Here is a 16,965-nt window from a genome sequence, read left to right as displayed (position 1 = left end):
AAAACTGCTATCCTTAGATCTCAGCTTCCTGAATAGCTAAGATTGCAGGTGTGAGCCACTGGCTTCTAGCTTAATAAGCCCTCAAATATTTGTTCAAAGAATAAAAGGAGGTAGAGGAGTAGGAGTGTGTACATCTCTGCTCCACAGAGAAATGCTTTCTGTGTCTCCCCTAGGAGGATGTGATGTGATGGATGTGGGAAAAGAGAACTGCGTCTGGGGAGACGAACTCCAGCTTCAGGGCCCGTATAATTATGGTCAAAATGCTGAAGCTCTCAGGGCTGGTCCCCTATTCCTCCATGAAATGATAGGCTAGTTCCATTCATTTGTTGTTACCATTCCCAAACACTGAAGGGTATTAGGATCTTAAAGACCCTCTAGCCCCAGGATGGCAGTTCAGAACCCACTTCTTTGTTGACTCTGATCTATCACTAGTGGTTTTCTGTAGCAGTGTTAAGGATTCTGAGGTTTTATTTGAACTGGGTGAGGAAGCCAGCCTTGACTTAATAGTTTCTGCCACAAGGCAGGGAAGGGAATGAACTTTCATGGTAGCTGGAATGTCAGATTGGAGGTGAGTGTCCATCCCAAGCTTTGGAATTAGCAATTGCTCAGAGCCCAAATCCTAGATGGAATCTTACAGCACTCAACATCAGAAAGAATCTGTCTCCACTAAAATTGCCAAGTTGCCAAGGTCTCAAGTTTCCTAACTGTTCATTTTCTCTTTTTCTCCTTTACTGTGTTTCTCACTTCCTCGGCATCTGCACATCAGATCCACCAAATATATCAAAAGACACTGGGGAGGTGGGCTTCATTTTATTTCTTCCACCCCACTAGATTCTGGTTCTCACAGATACACACCTCCCATTTAAAGAAATGAAAACAATAAATCCTTTTCCAGAAGATATATATTTGCCTTTTTTGGAAGTGGGTTTCCCCTTGATGTGAGCCTCTGTTTCTCTACAATGTTGTTAGAACTTGTATCATGTGATTTCATCTAAAGAAAATACTTTGTTCCTTGATGCATATTACTTACAATTCTCTACTGGTCTGTAACAACCAGAATGTCATGCTCAGATGGAATTAGCACTTCAGGGAAGAAAGTTTGCCTTGTTCTTTCTCTTACAGACTGTTAAAGCAATAAAATGAAGTCTTGGGACTGAAAATAACCTTGTCTATGAAGAGTATGTACTTAATGAAAGGTAGATGGAGCTTATAGTTCTTTCTTTTCCTCTGAAAGTGAGTGTAACTTGCTGGGATTGTGGAACAAAACAGGGTGTGGTTTTGAAAGAACAAAGTTCCAGTACACAAAAGGTTAGTAAAGCTAACCAGGTGCTAGTAGCTCTTGCCTATAATCCTAGCTCCTCAGAAGGCTGAGATCTGAAGATTACAATTTGAACTCATCCTGGATAGAAGTAAGTCCAAGTGTGTCAGACTTTTATTCTCCGTTAACCAGGAAAAAGCCAGAAGTGGAACTGTGTCTCAAGTGGTATAGCACCAGCCATGAGCAAAAAAGCCAAGACAAAGTTTGAGGCCCTGAGTTCAATTCCCAGTACCAGCACACACACACACACACACACACACACACACACACACACACACACACACACACAAAGTAGCAGAACTAAAACCTAAAGAAGTTAAAGTAAATAAAATTATAATGCTACTTACAAAAGATATGTTTTTTTATTATTTAGTATTTATTTCTAGTATTTTTCATGTTGTTGCAATTTTAGGATAAATATATAAACTATATTTGCTTCAATATAATATGTGGTTTTATAAATGTTTTATAACTATCAACAGAATATTATGAATTCACAAAGATGTCATTTTGGAGACTATGAAAAACCTGAAACAGTCTACATAATACCAATTAAACATATACCATACCTTGCATCTTGTATATACATTTATCTAATTTGGGGAGGTGAAGGGGAATAACAAAATGTTGAAACAAGGACACAGGATGATCCATTGCAACAATGATACTCACAAGACACTATGTTGGAAATGAACCTTACAACTTTGGGGGTGGGGAATGCAGGAGGTAGGGGAGAGGAGGGATAGTTGGAGAAAAACAAAGGAGGGGGTAACAATGCCTGGCAAGAAATGTACTCATTACCTTACTGATGTAACTGTAACCTCTCTGTACAGCATCTTTACAAGAAAATAAAATTTAAAAAAAGAAATAAAAGATACCTTACAGAGCAAAAAATAAACAACATGTACCATAACAAAAATAATTGAATTTTGAAAAGGAAGAACTCAATTTAAATACTAGCTTTTCTATTTAATAGTTCTTTCTTCTTAGTCAAGTAACTTAAATTTTTGCTTTTATGTTTTTAGACTGAATTTCATAATCGCTGTCCCATATTATACAAGGAATTGAAAGTAATCATATGATCCCTAGGCCCTTAAGGAAAGAAAAAATACATACAAATTTATATTTAAGTAATTTTCATAATTACTATCTGAGTTCACTTGACAGGTAGTAGAATTATGTTCCTATTATCTTCTGGAACACATTGGCTACAGTGAGAGAAATTCAATTAAAAGCCATTTTAATAACAGGATATATTATCTTACATAGCAAGAAATCTGGAGATATGCCGACTTCAGTATTAGTTTATTCGATAGTACAGATACATTAGCAAAAGACCCAGGTTCTTTCAGTCTTTCTGCTCTGCAAGTTCTTCTTGGTCTGGATGTGATATAGAAGCAGCAGTTACTAAGCTCATGCCCAGAAAACCATGACAGCCAGAGGCAGAAAGGAATAGCCCTTCTTTGAGTCACATTCTATGAGTCAGGAAGCTCCTTCTTGAAGCTCCTGGCCAAGTGACTGTCATGTTTCATTGGCTAGAATTGAGGCCCATGTCCTTTCATACTTAGTCATGAACCAGCACAAAATTTCTGCCCTAACTGATTTAGCTCAAAACAGAACAAAACAAGAAACGGTGGCTCAACTGGCGAAGTTGAGGCAGGTGTTTCACATCAACCCCATTTTCACAAACACTCAGCACACGAGAAATGTTTTCATCCACGTCTCCAGATGTCAGCCTAGGACCTATCTTGCAATCAGACCTTTTTTTTTCCATTTTTTTTTGTGGTCCAGTTGTGGGGCCTGAACTCTGGGCCTGGGCGCTGTCCCTCAGCTCTTCAGCTTAAGGCTAGCACTCTACCACTTGAGCCACAGCGCCACTTCTGGCTTTTTTCTTTTTGCTTATGTGGTGCTGAGGAATCGAACCCAGGGCCTCATGCATGCAAGGCAAGTGCTCTACCACTGAGCCACCTTCCCAGCCCTCATAGATGGGTTTGAATGTGGTTTATTTCTCAAGGGTTCATGTGTTGGAAGCTCAGTCTCCAGTGTGGCCATGTTAAGACAAGTATAGTTTCTTATGGAAACTGTTAATTCCTGGTGTGTTCTCTAGTTTCCTTTCTTACCACATGATCTCTTCCTCTCACCGTGTGTGCTCCTCAGATGATTCCATCTGCCATGATGCAATGCAGCCAGGGAGGTCTTTGCCAGCACTGGTACCAGGCTCTTTGAACTTGGAGCCTCCAAAACTGTGTTCTAGAAACTGCTTTTCTCAGTACTCAGCCTCACAGATTCCACTATAGCAATGGAGAGATGGACTAACACAGTATATCATGAATGCCATGACTAAATCAAATCATAATGGTCCACATGTTCACTATGGTTTTTGTTTTTCTAAAAACATTAATAACTTGCATAACACAATATGTCAAAAACATTGTCATTCAAACATGTAACCAATTACAATATATTAACGACACAGTTACATTTAGTAATAAGTCTTTGAAACTCAATGTCACAGTGCTCCTCAATTAGGACTGCTCTATTTCAAGAGCTCAAGGGGCACATGCGTCTATTTGTTACCATATAAGTCAAGGCAGATTGTTCACTGTTTTCTGAATCTTCAGTGACACATACTATTTTGACAGCATCTTGTCAGTTCTCTGCCCACCCACTTGTGTTACTGTCAACATAAAATATAAATCAAAGTGGTTGAGCATTTTAAGCACTAGCTCATATTGTAATGAGAAGCAAGGAGACAAGTCTATTGTTGCCTTTGCTGGTTGAGGGGAGAAAACACATGTGCAAAAGTATTCATATTGGAGAAATAGAGGCTGCATTCTGTCAGTAACATGCAGAGACATCCAGAGTAGCATGGCAGGGACTTTGACCAGGCTGGCCTGCTATGAGAAGAGGACTGTGATAGAGTTAAGGAGGCCAGAGAATCAGTGGGCACCTGATGTGGGAGTCAGTAGTAGAAGGCAAAATGAAGCATCACTACAAGATCAAAAGAGATTAATTGTATGATAATGACAGGATCTGCTGACTTCCCAGTGAGGTTTAGTGCCATTCCTAGTACTAATCAATGATGTATTTTTTTAAAGAAAATTATTTCTTTTAATTTTCTAATTTTTTGGTGTGAGGGCTTGAACTCAGTGTATTATGTATGCTATGCACACACTGGGTCCAACCCTCACCTTTAAATTTTTTAGGAATCAATCAGGGACTTAATCCTCCCATCCTAGATACTTAAGAAGGCTGAGATCTGTAGATTGTGTTATAAAGCCAGCCTCCGCAGACAAGTCTGAAAGAATCTTCAATTAATAACCAAAAAAGCCAGAAGTGGAGCTGTAGCTCAAATGAAAGAGTCCTAGCCTTGAGAGAGAAAAAAAAAACCTAAGTGAGAGTATGAGGCTTTAAGTTGAAGCTCCAGTGCCTGCATAGCATATATAAATAAAGAATTTAATAGGGAATCATACAATAAGATGAATGTAGCATGATCTAGTAGAATGATCAGATGCTTTGTGGTCCAAAGACCTGAATTTTTTTGCTTTCAATACTTTAAAATAAAATGATTCTTAATTAATATGTCAATTTTTGGTACAATGCATCTCAATCAGTGTCACCCCCTATTTATCTCAGTCCTATTTGTTTCTGAGTTTTATTTTCATAGATGTACATGTATATGCACATATCCACCATTCCTTTCTTCATTCATCTACCCCTTCCCCTTATTTTCATTCCCTCAGACAAGATATGTTTTGGCTTCATTTTGCTATACTGTGTTAATTGTTCAGAGAATTACACCATGAAATCCAGCCTTGAACATACTATAGTTAGTTTGATCAAGTATACTGTATATTCACGTGGTCTTGTGTGTTTATATTTTAGGTCTAACTTCCACATATGAGAGAAAATATGTGCCCTTTGTCTCTTTGAGCCTGATTTACTTCACTCAACATAAATTTTTGCCGAAGACAGATTTTAAAAAGTATCAGTGGCTGGGGCTGGGAAGGTGGTTCAGTGGTAGAGCGCTTGCCTTGCATGCCTGAAGCCCTGGGTTCGATTCCTCAGCACCACATAAGCAAAAAGAAAAAAGCCAGAAGTGGCACTGTGGCTCAAGTGGTAGAGCGCTAGCCTTGAGCTGAAGAGCTGAAGGACAGCGCTCAGGCCCAGAGTTCAAGCTCCACAACAGGACCAAAAAAAAAAAAAAAAGTATCAGTGGCTCACACGTGTAATCCTGACTACTCAGGGGGCTGAGATCTCAAGGATCTCAGCTTAAGACCAGCCCAGGCTAAAAAAAATCTACTAGTCTCCATCTTCAAAATAATGAGCAAAATGCAAGGCTGGAATTGTGTTTCAAATGGTAGAGTGCCAGTCCAGCAAGCATGAAGTTCTGAGTTCAAACCCTAGTACTGTCAAAAACAAAAAGTACTTTACCTAAAACAAAGGACATTTTTTTCCAATACTGGGGTAGATTTGTGAGAGTAGATGCTGGGGTATTTAGGGTAGATGATTGCCAAACATTCTGCAATGCACAGAATACCCTATTTTCAACCCAAATGTTAATAAGGATAAGGTTGAAATGCTCTAGTGTTAACACTGATCATATCCCCAATTAAATATATGGATCTCAACATGAAACTCTGGATCTCACTCAACCTTCCCATATGAAGATGGAGAGAACAATATCTATGTTACAGTAATAATAACACCTAAAACACCTAAGTTTCAGGCACAGGAAACCAAGATGAAGGAACTGAGTAGCTAGTGAGCAGTAGGCATGATTAGTGCCTCCTCTACAAACTGCCTCTTCTGTGTCTCCAAGCCTTCATCTTGAGGGGTGTAGGACTACCTACACTATTCAGTTAAGTAAGTCACTTATAGCCTCATAGCCTCATCCAAAGAAATGATCAAAATTACTACACTTATCTGGATAAAACTGAGGTGTCAAAACAAAAAGGCAGTAGCTGGGAGCCAAGACTGTAATAGAACTGATGCCCAAATATCTCCAGAGGGTTCTGATGCATTTCAATCTGTGGATAATAGACTTATTGGATGCAAATGGACAATCTAACGTCACTCTTCCAGGAACAAAAGCCCTGACTTCAGCTTTCCAGAAACACAGGATGTTTAAGAGCCCCAACACCACTCCTCTGACTGCTGCCAAAATGTCCAGCTAAAGTGCTTTAGCTGGAAGCTTTTCTCTCAAATGGATTCTTTAACACAAAATGATGCTTCTATCAACACAAATGCCGAGGGCTTGTTTTTCTTTTTTATAATTACATATTTTCATTGCTTTTTTTCTTAGATCAAGAAAAATTTCATGAACATAAGGTACAAAAATCTACCTTAAACACAAAATATGACTTTAATTTTGTGTGGCACCACCTACTCTGTTTTCCTGGGTTTAAGATTCTGTACTTATGGGCAATAACAGTCTCCGTGGTAAGTACTAAAAAAAAAGCTAGTTATTGCACATGTATAGTGGCCCATATGCTTGGCATATACAGTCATTCTCATTTTCCAGCTGAGATCAAAGAGGTCTGATGGCTTAGCCAACTTCACAGAGATAGAAAGTGACCAAGTAAATTTGAAACTAGGGCTCCCCAAATCTGAAGCATCATGCTGCTATACCACAGTAATGACAGGGACCTTTCCCAACAGTTTCAAGGAAGGGAAGGAAATGGTAGAAGCAAGGTTAGCAATATTATCTTTAGGCTAAGGTTTTTGGCTACTTTGCAGGATTCAAAGGGGGCTTAGGAAGAAGAGTGGGGAATTTGGGGCCAATTAGACTTGAATCTTATGCATGCTCAAGTGTCAAAGATTAGGCCACTATGTTATTTTCTTCCTAATGCTACCAAAATTATAATTTTATATTTATTTGTATGACTACTCGATCAATCTTCCCTACCTATTAGAAGTTATTTGGGTGATGAATTTCTTTTTGTTTTTGGTGGAAAGGAGGAGAGGTTGTTTTGTTTCATTTTGTTTTGTTGTTTTGAGATAGGGTCTCACTATGCAGTTCAGGCTAGGCTTGAACTCATGTCTCCCTGCCATAGCCTCCCAAGTACTGAGATTACAGGTACATGCCACCAAGGTCAACTGAGTCATATAATATTTCTTTTTATTTTATTTTATTTTATTTGTGAACATACTGTACAGAGGAGTTACAATTACATGGGCAGGATAATGCGTACATTTCTTACCAAGCATTGCAGCCTCCTCCTTTGTTTACCCTTCACATCCCTTCCCAGCCTCCCCCCTCCCCCCCAACCCTCCCTCCCTCCCCCCTCCCCACCGACATTGTAAAGCTTGTTTTCGACATTACAACTTGTATTTCTCATTGTTGCAACAGGTCTACCTGTATCCTTAAACGACTTGTTTGTCCCCATCTCCTCCACAAGTCATACTGACATCAAATATAGTGAAAGCAGGGGTTATACTGAGGGGGAGGGACATACAAAGCAACAAAGAAATAATCTTATAAATGCATTAGAAACACATGCATGAAAGAAAAAAAACGTTAAAATACATATCTAAGGGTTCATTTTCCTAACATCACATTATCTGACCTTTTCCGCTTGACTCATACATATACTAGATATTGCAAATAAGGGAAACCATGGGACCTATGTTTCTTTGGGCCTGGTTTACTTCACTTAATATAATTTTTTCCAAGTTTTTCCATTTCCTAACAAATGGGGCAATGTCATTCTTTCTGATGGAGGCATAGAATTCCATTGTGTATATATACCACATTTTCTTGATCCATTCATCTATTGAGGGGCATCTGGGTTGGTTCCATATCTTAGCTATGGTAAATAATGCTGCAATAAACATAGTTGTGCTGGTAGCTTTAGTGTGGTCTTGTTTGTAAACATTTGGGTAAATGCCCAAAAGTGGGATTGCTGGGTCATAGGGGAGCTCTATGTGAAGTCTTTTAAGGAACCTCCATACTGCTTTCCAAAGTGGTTGAACAAGTTAACATTCCCACCAACAATGAAGTAAGGTTCCCTTCTGTCCACATCCCCTCCAGCATCTGTTGTTGTTAGAGTTCTTGATTTTTGCCAGAATATTTCTTAACCATTTTTTAAAGCTTGGACCTAGGATGGAGCTTAGCATATACTAAGTGTTCAATAAACATGTTTAAAGAACAAATGGATAAACTGGGTGTGGTACACCTGTAATTCCAGATACTCAGGAGACTGAGGCAGGAGGATCTTGACTTTGAGATAGACTGGCTCTGTCTTGGGGAGGAAATATAAAAATAAATAGATAGATGTAGAGACAGAAAAAAGGAAAGTCTTCCCAAGCGATGCAGTTTTGTGCTTGGACAGTCACTAGAGAATTACTCAGCATTATCACTAGCTGCTTACTGGATGTGCTTTCTCTCCTTGACCAGACTCTAAGACTAATTAACAAAGATATTATTCTGCAAGAAAATCAAACCTGTAGCTGACAGCAGTGTTAAGCACAAGGGAGAGATGCTCAGTAAACATTTATTATACCACAAAAAAAAGAAATGTCCCCAGAGGGTTGTACACTTTTCTTTTTGTTTGTTGTTGTTTTTGGGTCCAGTCGTGGGTCCTGAACTCTGGGCCTGGGCGCTGTCCCTCAGCTCTTCAGCTCAAGGCTAGCACTCTACCACTTGAGCCACAGCGCCACTTCCAGCTTTTTTCTTTTTGCTTATGTGGTGCTGAGGAATTGAACCCAGGACCTCAGGCATGCAAGGCAAGCACTCTACCACTGAACCACCAGCCCTGGGTTGTACACTTTTCAAAGGCAAAGGGTAACTGAGATATTTGGGGAATCTGGAAGGATAATTACCTTCCTTAAAATAGTTAAAAAGGCAAACTGGCCAGGTGCCAGTGCTTTGTGCCTGTAATCCTAGCTACACAGGAGGCTGAGATAGAGGATCTTGGTTCAAAGTCATCCTTGACAAACAAACAAACAAACAAACAACTCTGTAAGATTCTTATCTCCAATTAACCAGCAAGAAGTTGGAAGTAGAGGGGTGGCTCAAGTGGTAGAGTGAGCTAGAAAGCCAAGTAAGAGTACAAGGCCCTGAGTTCAAGGCCCAAATTGGCACATAAACACAAAAAAAGTTATTATGGATCCATCGTTACTTTACTATGGATCCAGAGGTTATCTTTATCTCCACAATGTTCATCTTTAAACTCTTTTTATGCCTTTTTTTTGGGGGGGGTCCGGTTGTGGGGTCTGAACTCGGGGCCTGGGCACTGTCCCTCAGCTCTTCAGCTCAAGGCTAGCGCTCTACCACTTGAGCCACAGCGCCACTTCCAGCTTTTTTCTTTTTGCTTATGTGGTGCTGAGGAATCGAACCCAGGGCCTCAGGCATGCAAAGTAAGTACTCTACCACTGAGCCACCTTCCCAGCCCCATCTTTAAACTCTTGATCACCACTCTAGGAGAACCCTCCTGCTCATTCATTCTCTGATTTCATCTACATTGGAGTTCATTTTTCGATTCCACTACTGAGTAGGTTTATGTTGTCTCTTAGCTTTTATCTTTATTCTGTAATTCAGTATGAATTTGGGAGCCAGAATAAATTGCTGGTTTTCAGTCTGTCATTTTGGATTGCATTCTTCTAGTTTATGGTTGGTTGCTTATTTATTTGTGTATTTGTTTTGGACAGAAAGTAGGACTTGTTGGTGAATCTCCACAAGAAGGGGAACACACAATGAAAATTCCAAAATATATAGCCTTCCACTTGCCCAGGATTGGGGGTTTGTTTAACTCCACATCTACCCATAAAAAACTACTTCTCAGTAGCTTGTGCTTTAAAATTCACATCTCTTTAAGATAAGGATCCTCTGACATCCAGGGCACTTGAATTTGTCCTTGATAAGGGCCTCAATAGAATGCTTCTTGTTCTGAACCTTAATGCAAGATGCAGCTGGCCAAATGTGAACCCTATCCTGTCACAAGGTACCTGCATGGAGTCTATAGAGGGAGCAGCACAAGGCCTGTAAAGAACCAGGGCTATCTCCAAGGTCTAGTAGGGCACAGGCTATGTGCCCTACAGGACCTTGGCTGCTGGCTCACATCTGAAATCTAACTACTCAGGGGACTGAGATCTGAAGATTGCAGTTCTAAGCCAGCCTGGTAGGAAAGTTCCTGAAACACCAGAAAAATATGGCTCAAAAGGTAGAATACCAGCTTTGAGTGAAAAAGCTAAAGGACAGTGTCCAAGCCCTGATTTCAAACTTTAGCTACAAAAAAAGGAAGAAAGACAAAAGGATAAGAAAAAAGAAAGAAAGAAAAGGAAGCGCTGTTGTTTACTGCCATTGCACATGCGGTTCCCACCAGCAAAGGAACCCACAGCTTAACTGACTGCAAATGTTCTTTTATTGTAGACCTTTCTTTTATTTTAAAGATGCCTTTTATTTTTAATTTTTTTTTAGCAATTTTACTCATGGGGAATGGCCAGAGGATAATCTGGTAACAAAAGCTAGTATGACTATAGTTTATTCTTCTCCTTAGAATGGATAAAGGCGCATCCCAAGGGTAAGCCTGTGAATATCTGTAATTTCTTCTCTTATAATTAGTTATTTCTTAGGTATATCTTTATTTCCTGCTCACCACCCTCCCCTGGGGCTTGAACTCAGGGCCTGGTGCTGTCCCTGAGCTCTTTTGCTCAAAGTTAGCACTGTACTACTTGGGCCACACATCCTCTTCCAGCTTTTTGATGATTCATTGGAAATAAGAGTCACATGAGCTTTCCTGCCTGGGCTGACTTTGAACCACAGTCTTCAGATCTTACACTTCTGAGTATGAGCCATCAGGGCCTAGCCCAAATGTTCTTAATGTGCTGCACATTAAAATCATTCAAAACATTTTAGGTTTTGAATTTTTTAAGTTTTTTTTTTTCACTTTGGGTAAAAAGCACAGAACCTGCAAACTATAATTTTAGTGTTTCTTTTTTTGGGGGGTGTTATGTGTGTGTGTGTATTGATACTGAGTTTGAACTAAGGGCTTCATGCTCTGGGTTTTCACTCAAGACTAGTTGCTTACCACTTGAACCATATCTCCACTTTTAGCTTTTTGTTGGTTCATTGCAAATAAGTCCCTCAGATTCGTCTGCTCAGGCTGGCTTTGAACTTCACTCTTTAGTTCACAGCCTCCCGAGTAGATAAGACTACAGGAATAAGCCACTGGCTCCCAACTAAGCAATTTTGTACAGCCATAACAACTATGTAATTGCATACTATTTTTAACACCTTAAAAGGGAACTGAAGTTTCGGAATGCATTTAGAGAAGCAGAAACAAAAGTTTAGATTTATTTTCAAGTGCTTGCAGATTTCAAGGTTGGGGTTTGGAGAGGGGCTCCATAATATCCCTCGTTATCAATGGGGATTTGATTGTCACTGTGAATGTCCTAAGAACTTTCCAAACCATACCTAAGTAATGTCCCTTTCAGATGAAAGAAGGCTCTTAGATATTTTTCTAGAAAACAGTTCATTCTAGAGTGAGATACAAATTCAACCTCTTGAAACAAATCATCAAACAGGATGATGGGGGTGGGGAGAGGTAATGACGTGGAACAGCAAATTAAATCTTCTTCTATTGATCCTATGTTTCAACATCACATTTACTGAAGGCCTTTCTTCTTTACCATTTCTCCTTGAATTCCAAGAGCCACTTTTAATATCAATGAAATAGAGACCAGGATTGGTAGATTTGTATCAAAAACAAAACCTAGAATATATGTGAACTCATTTCTTTTTAAGTTTTGGAGTCAGGGAGGTGGATATTTAAGCATTTTGTGCCCAAGGGTCCATACATCATACAAATTTACATCATTATTTAGAACAAGTTCCATCAAATACTTTTCAAAGAACTATTGTAAACTTTTGAGGAGTAGGCAAGACAGTACTACAGGCCCCAATTCACAGATGTGTCAGGAGCTTTTGGGTGCAAATGAAAGAAAATACAATTTTCAACAATGAGGAACATTTATTATCTCATAGATTTATTGCCAAGAGAGTCAAAACTGGTTTCTCCATGGGAAAAAAAATTTAATAAAAATCACTATGTTATAAGATAGGTTTTATTTACCAGTTACCTAACCTACAAAGACAATAAACAGAGCTCAAAATCCATGAGCAGAACAGAGCTAAGCTCAAGTAACTGAGACTATGCTGTAAACTATGTGCATTTTCCATCAAAATAGAAAATATTTTCTGCATTCCCAAAGATGTTACACAGTTGGTACCTGACTTAGACATTTAGAGATTTTTTAAGGAAATATCTATATTTTGAACTATTACATTTTTGAGACCTTATCTTTTAAATTATTTTTAAGTAGTGTACATCTCAGTTTGTGAGTACAGTGCACCTTGATCAATTCCATCGAGAACTATTATTTTCCAAAAGTTCTAAAGGTTTGTTTTACTATTGTTGTCTTATATATTTTAAAGTTCAAAAAACTTTATTTTAAAACATTTTACACAAGTAATACAAAACAAAACAAAAAAACCCAGGTAACCCATGCCTATAATCCTTGCTACTCAGGAGGATGAGATCTGAGAATCACAGTTCAAAGCCAGCCAGGGCAGGAAAGTTCATGAGACTTTTTTTTCCAATTAACCAAAAGGATGGAAGTAGAGTTGTGGTTCAAGTAGTAGAGTGCTAGCCTTAAGTAAAAATGCTCAGGGACAGCACCCAGGCCTTGAGTTGAACCCCCAGGACTGGCACAAAAAACAAAAAGTAATACAAATAAAAATGAAAACATTGAGGACAGTTACCTACTTACTTCCCTGCCATACTACTACAACTAAAGTTAATAAATTGATTCTCTTTATTGTCTTTTTATTATATAAATAATACATTATTTGCAGCCATGATCACATTTGTTCAAAACTGTGGTATTTGGCAGTGTTTTTACTATAATATTTTGGCAGTCTTTACTATAACTTTGGCAGTGTTTTTATCATAACATTTTGTTACATTTTTCATATTATTTATTCCTTATTTTTAATGAGTTCATAATGCACTACTCATAGATACCTGTTTACAGGCTATACATCAGAAGATAGAAAACTATAGCCCCACACTTGTAAATAAAGTTTTATTGAACGTAGGTCTACCCATTGTTCATAATTGTCTATGGCCATTTTCATGCTAAAAGCAGCCATGTTTGGCAATTGATTGACAGCATAGTTTGCAAAATCTAAAATATTTACTGTCTGGTCCTTTAAGAAACTCCTGACCTAGAAAAGAACCTTACTTCATTGTTGGTGGGAATATAAACTTGTTCAACCACTTTGGAAAGCAGTATGGAGGTTCCTCAAAAGACTTCACATAGAACTCCCCTATGACCCAGCAATCCCACTTTTGGGCATTTGCCCAAATGTTTACAAACAAGACCACACTAAAGCTACCAGCACAACTATGTTTATTGCAGCATTATTTACCATAGCTAAGATATGGAACCAACCCAGATGCCCCTCAGTAGATGAATGGATCAAGAAAATGTGGTATATATACACAATGGAATTCTGTGCCTCCATCAGAAAGAATGACATTGCACCATTTGTTAGGAAATGGAAAAACTTGGAAAAAATTATATTAAGTGAAGTAAACCGGGCCCAAAGAAACATAGGTCCCATGGTTTCCCTTATTTGTAATTTCTAGTATATGTATGAGTCAAGCGGAAAAGGTCAGATAATGTGATGTCAGGAAAATGAACCCTTAGATATGTATTTTAATGTTTTTTTCTTTCATGCATGTGTTTCTAAAGCATTTATAAGATTATCTCTTTGTTGCTTTGTATGTCCCTCCCCACAGTATAACCCCTGCTTTCACTATATTTGATGTCAGTATAACTTGTGGAGGAGATGGGGAAAAAACAATGAGAAGTGCAACAATGAGAAGTACAAGTTGTCAGGTCCAAAACGAGCTTTACAACGTCGGTGCGGGGGGGGGGGGGGGAAGGGGGGGAAGAAGAAGGATTGGGATTGGGGGGGAAGGGGAGAGGCTGGGAAGGGATGTGAAGGGTAAACAAAGGAGGAGGCTGCAATGCTTGGTAAGAAATGTATGCATTATCCTGCCCATGTAATTGTAACTCCTCTGTACAGTATGTTCACAAATAAAATTAAATTAAATTTAAAAAAAAAGAAACTCCTGACCTAAAAGTTTTAGCAGTTCATAATCTGGGCTATGGGAAGTATATCATTGTTTCATACTTTGTGCAACTTAATTGGGAAATCTTAACAAACATACAGTAACTAAAAGTAGTCAACAAAGACATCTTAGGGCTGATATTGTTTTTTATTTTCTCTCTCTAGTAATATTTTTGCTAGGATATAAGGATGATGATAAGAAGAATGGAAAAGAAGGCCCAGCATTCCTGGAAGTAGAATTTCTCAGGTTCCTATATAAATTTATACCCTTGAACATATTTTTAATTTTGATTTAAAGTCAATTGAAGAGGAAAGAAAACAATCTATTGAAAGAATCTTTTCTTTCTACTGGGCATAAATAGCAGACAGCAGTAAACTCTGCATGCATGAAAGGCCATATGAAGTGCCATTGTAAGCTGGCTGAAATGGCACAGAGAAGGCTAAGACAGAGAAAAAGGATGTGATTCCAACAATGAGTTCACCATGGCAGCTAAGAGTGTGAACCACAGAGACAGCGCATGGCTACCATTTTCGTGCACATGTCCTGAAATTGTAATCAAACTGTCTTCAGAAAGAAATTTCTAGAGCAGACATTATATTTTTGAACAATAAAAATTCTCCTATCTGTAAAAGTTTTATTAAGAAAGAAAACTTATGGAGTGGGACCAGCTAAGTCAACCTGACTATCTTGAGGGGAAAAAAAATGCAGAGCAGACTAATGATTCTCAAATCCATCTTCTATAAATAAACACCAAGAAGTACAGATGTCATTTTTCTAAGGGAAATATTCTGAGGATCTGGTAACATGAATCCATCAGTAAATTCCTAATAGGTTATTGAACAATCAGACTCTATGAGTAAAAAACATGGGAAAATGTAGATCACTTTGCAATTCACCTTCATGATTTCCCTTTTCTGTTATTATAGAAAAATGTAGAGATGAGAGTAGCCACCACACTCTGTCTCAGGACTGGCTAGGCAGATGAGCTATAGCTATGGGAATCCCAGTTTAATTCATGCCGACATCAATTCTCCGTAATGTTTAGGTCTCAGTAAACCAAGAATATTATATAAATTTGGATGACATCTCCTATATCTAAGGCCATGGTTTCTAAATATTTAGGACAGGTGCCTATCCATAAGTCCTTGGGTCTCCCAAGTGAGTACTGTCTAAGCCTAGGACCAGCTTAGAATCATCCAGCTCCTTCCATGGAAGCCCCTGTAGTGTGCCCTCATTGACATAAATTCTTCAAAGCATTAGTCTTTAGAACCAGTGTCAGCATACCAGGCTGATGTTAAAGACCACATCCAAATCAGAGTGACACTGCTATAGTTAAAGACATATCCAGTAAACTGGAGACTAGCTTCCTTTTAAAGAAGCCTCCACACATGCTGGCAAGGACAAGTTCACTCAGGTTCCAGGTGAGCAGGTCTTGGTATAGGAGCAAAGGTCAGAAGGAGTCAAAGAGCGCTGTGGGATATGAAGTTAAGGAAAAGATATAATTATAGACAAGCTTTTTCAACATCCACCCCATTTAATTTCCTCTTCAGATTCATCACCATGGCTGTGCTTCTATGGCCTTCCTGGTGTCAGGGCTACACAGAATTTCAAGTATGGTCTCTGGATGAACACAGCTATTCAACTTGTGAGCTCAACTAGCTGGGTTTTATTATCATGGAATATTTCTACTTTTTGCTACATATATTTATAAATTAATCATCATTTGCTTCTATTTGCTTTTTTTGTTCTTACCAATACTTAACTTTTTCTTCCATAATGTAGCATATCATAACTCAGAGCCCTTTGGAGTTTTCAGAGATGATTGCTTGAGAAGTTGAATCACTTTAGCAATGAAATAATTTTAATATATATCTATATATAATTTATTTGTATATATATATATATATTTTTTTTTTTTGTCAGTCATGGGTCTTGAACTCTGGGCCTGAGCGCTGTCCCTCAGCTCTTCAGCTCAAAGCTAGCACTCTACCACTTGAGCTCCAGTGCCGATTCCAGTTTTCTGGTGGTTTATTGGAAATAAGAGTTTCACAGAGGGGAAGATGGCGGAGAAGCTGGAATCTGAACAAGCTCTCACATAGAAAGCAGTTTTAGAGTTCCAGTGAACAGTCCTAAGCCAGAGAATCACACCAAGTGTGCCATCACAGGACAGAGAGTTAGTCAAGAGAGGGGAAGCCAAGGAGACACATCTGAGCACCTGCCAGCAGCTGCCGCTGTGGCAGCAGGGTCGCGGCGGCGACCACCACCGCGGGGCCATACCTGAGACACAGAGAGTCCGGGACGAAGGAGCCAGATGCAGCGGACGAGCGGATTCTACTCAACACCAACAAGAACCGACAAGGAGCGGACATCTTCATCCTGCTGTTTGCAGACCAGAGACGACCCAGGATCCAAGACTCGGCGTGAGTACAAGCCCAACGTCCTCACTCCTTCTCAGGGAGCAGAGGAGGGAAGGCCACCCCTCCCCCCCAGCACCGGTGATCTCCA

This window comes from Dipodomys merriami, unplaced genomic scaffold (genome assembly GCF_024711535.1).
Source record: "Dipodomys merriami isolate MVZ:Mamm:240054 unplaced genomic scaffold, mDipMer1.0.p SCAF_5, whole genome shotgun sequence".
In the NCBI taxonomy this organism is placed as follows: Eukaryota; Metazoa; Chordata; class Mammalia; order Rodentia; family Heteromyidae; genus Dipodomys; species Dipodomys merriami.
This window is presented reverse-complemented; position numbering follows the sequence as displayed.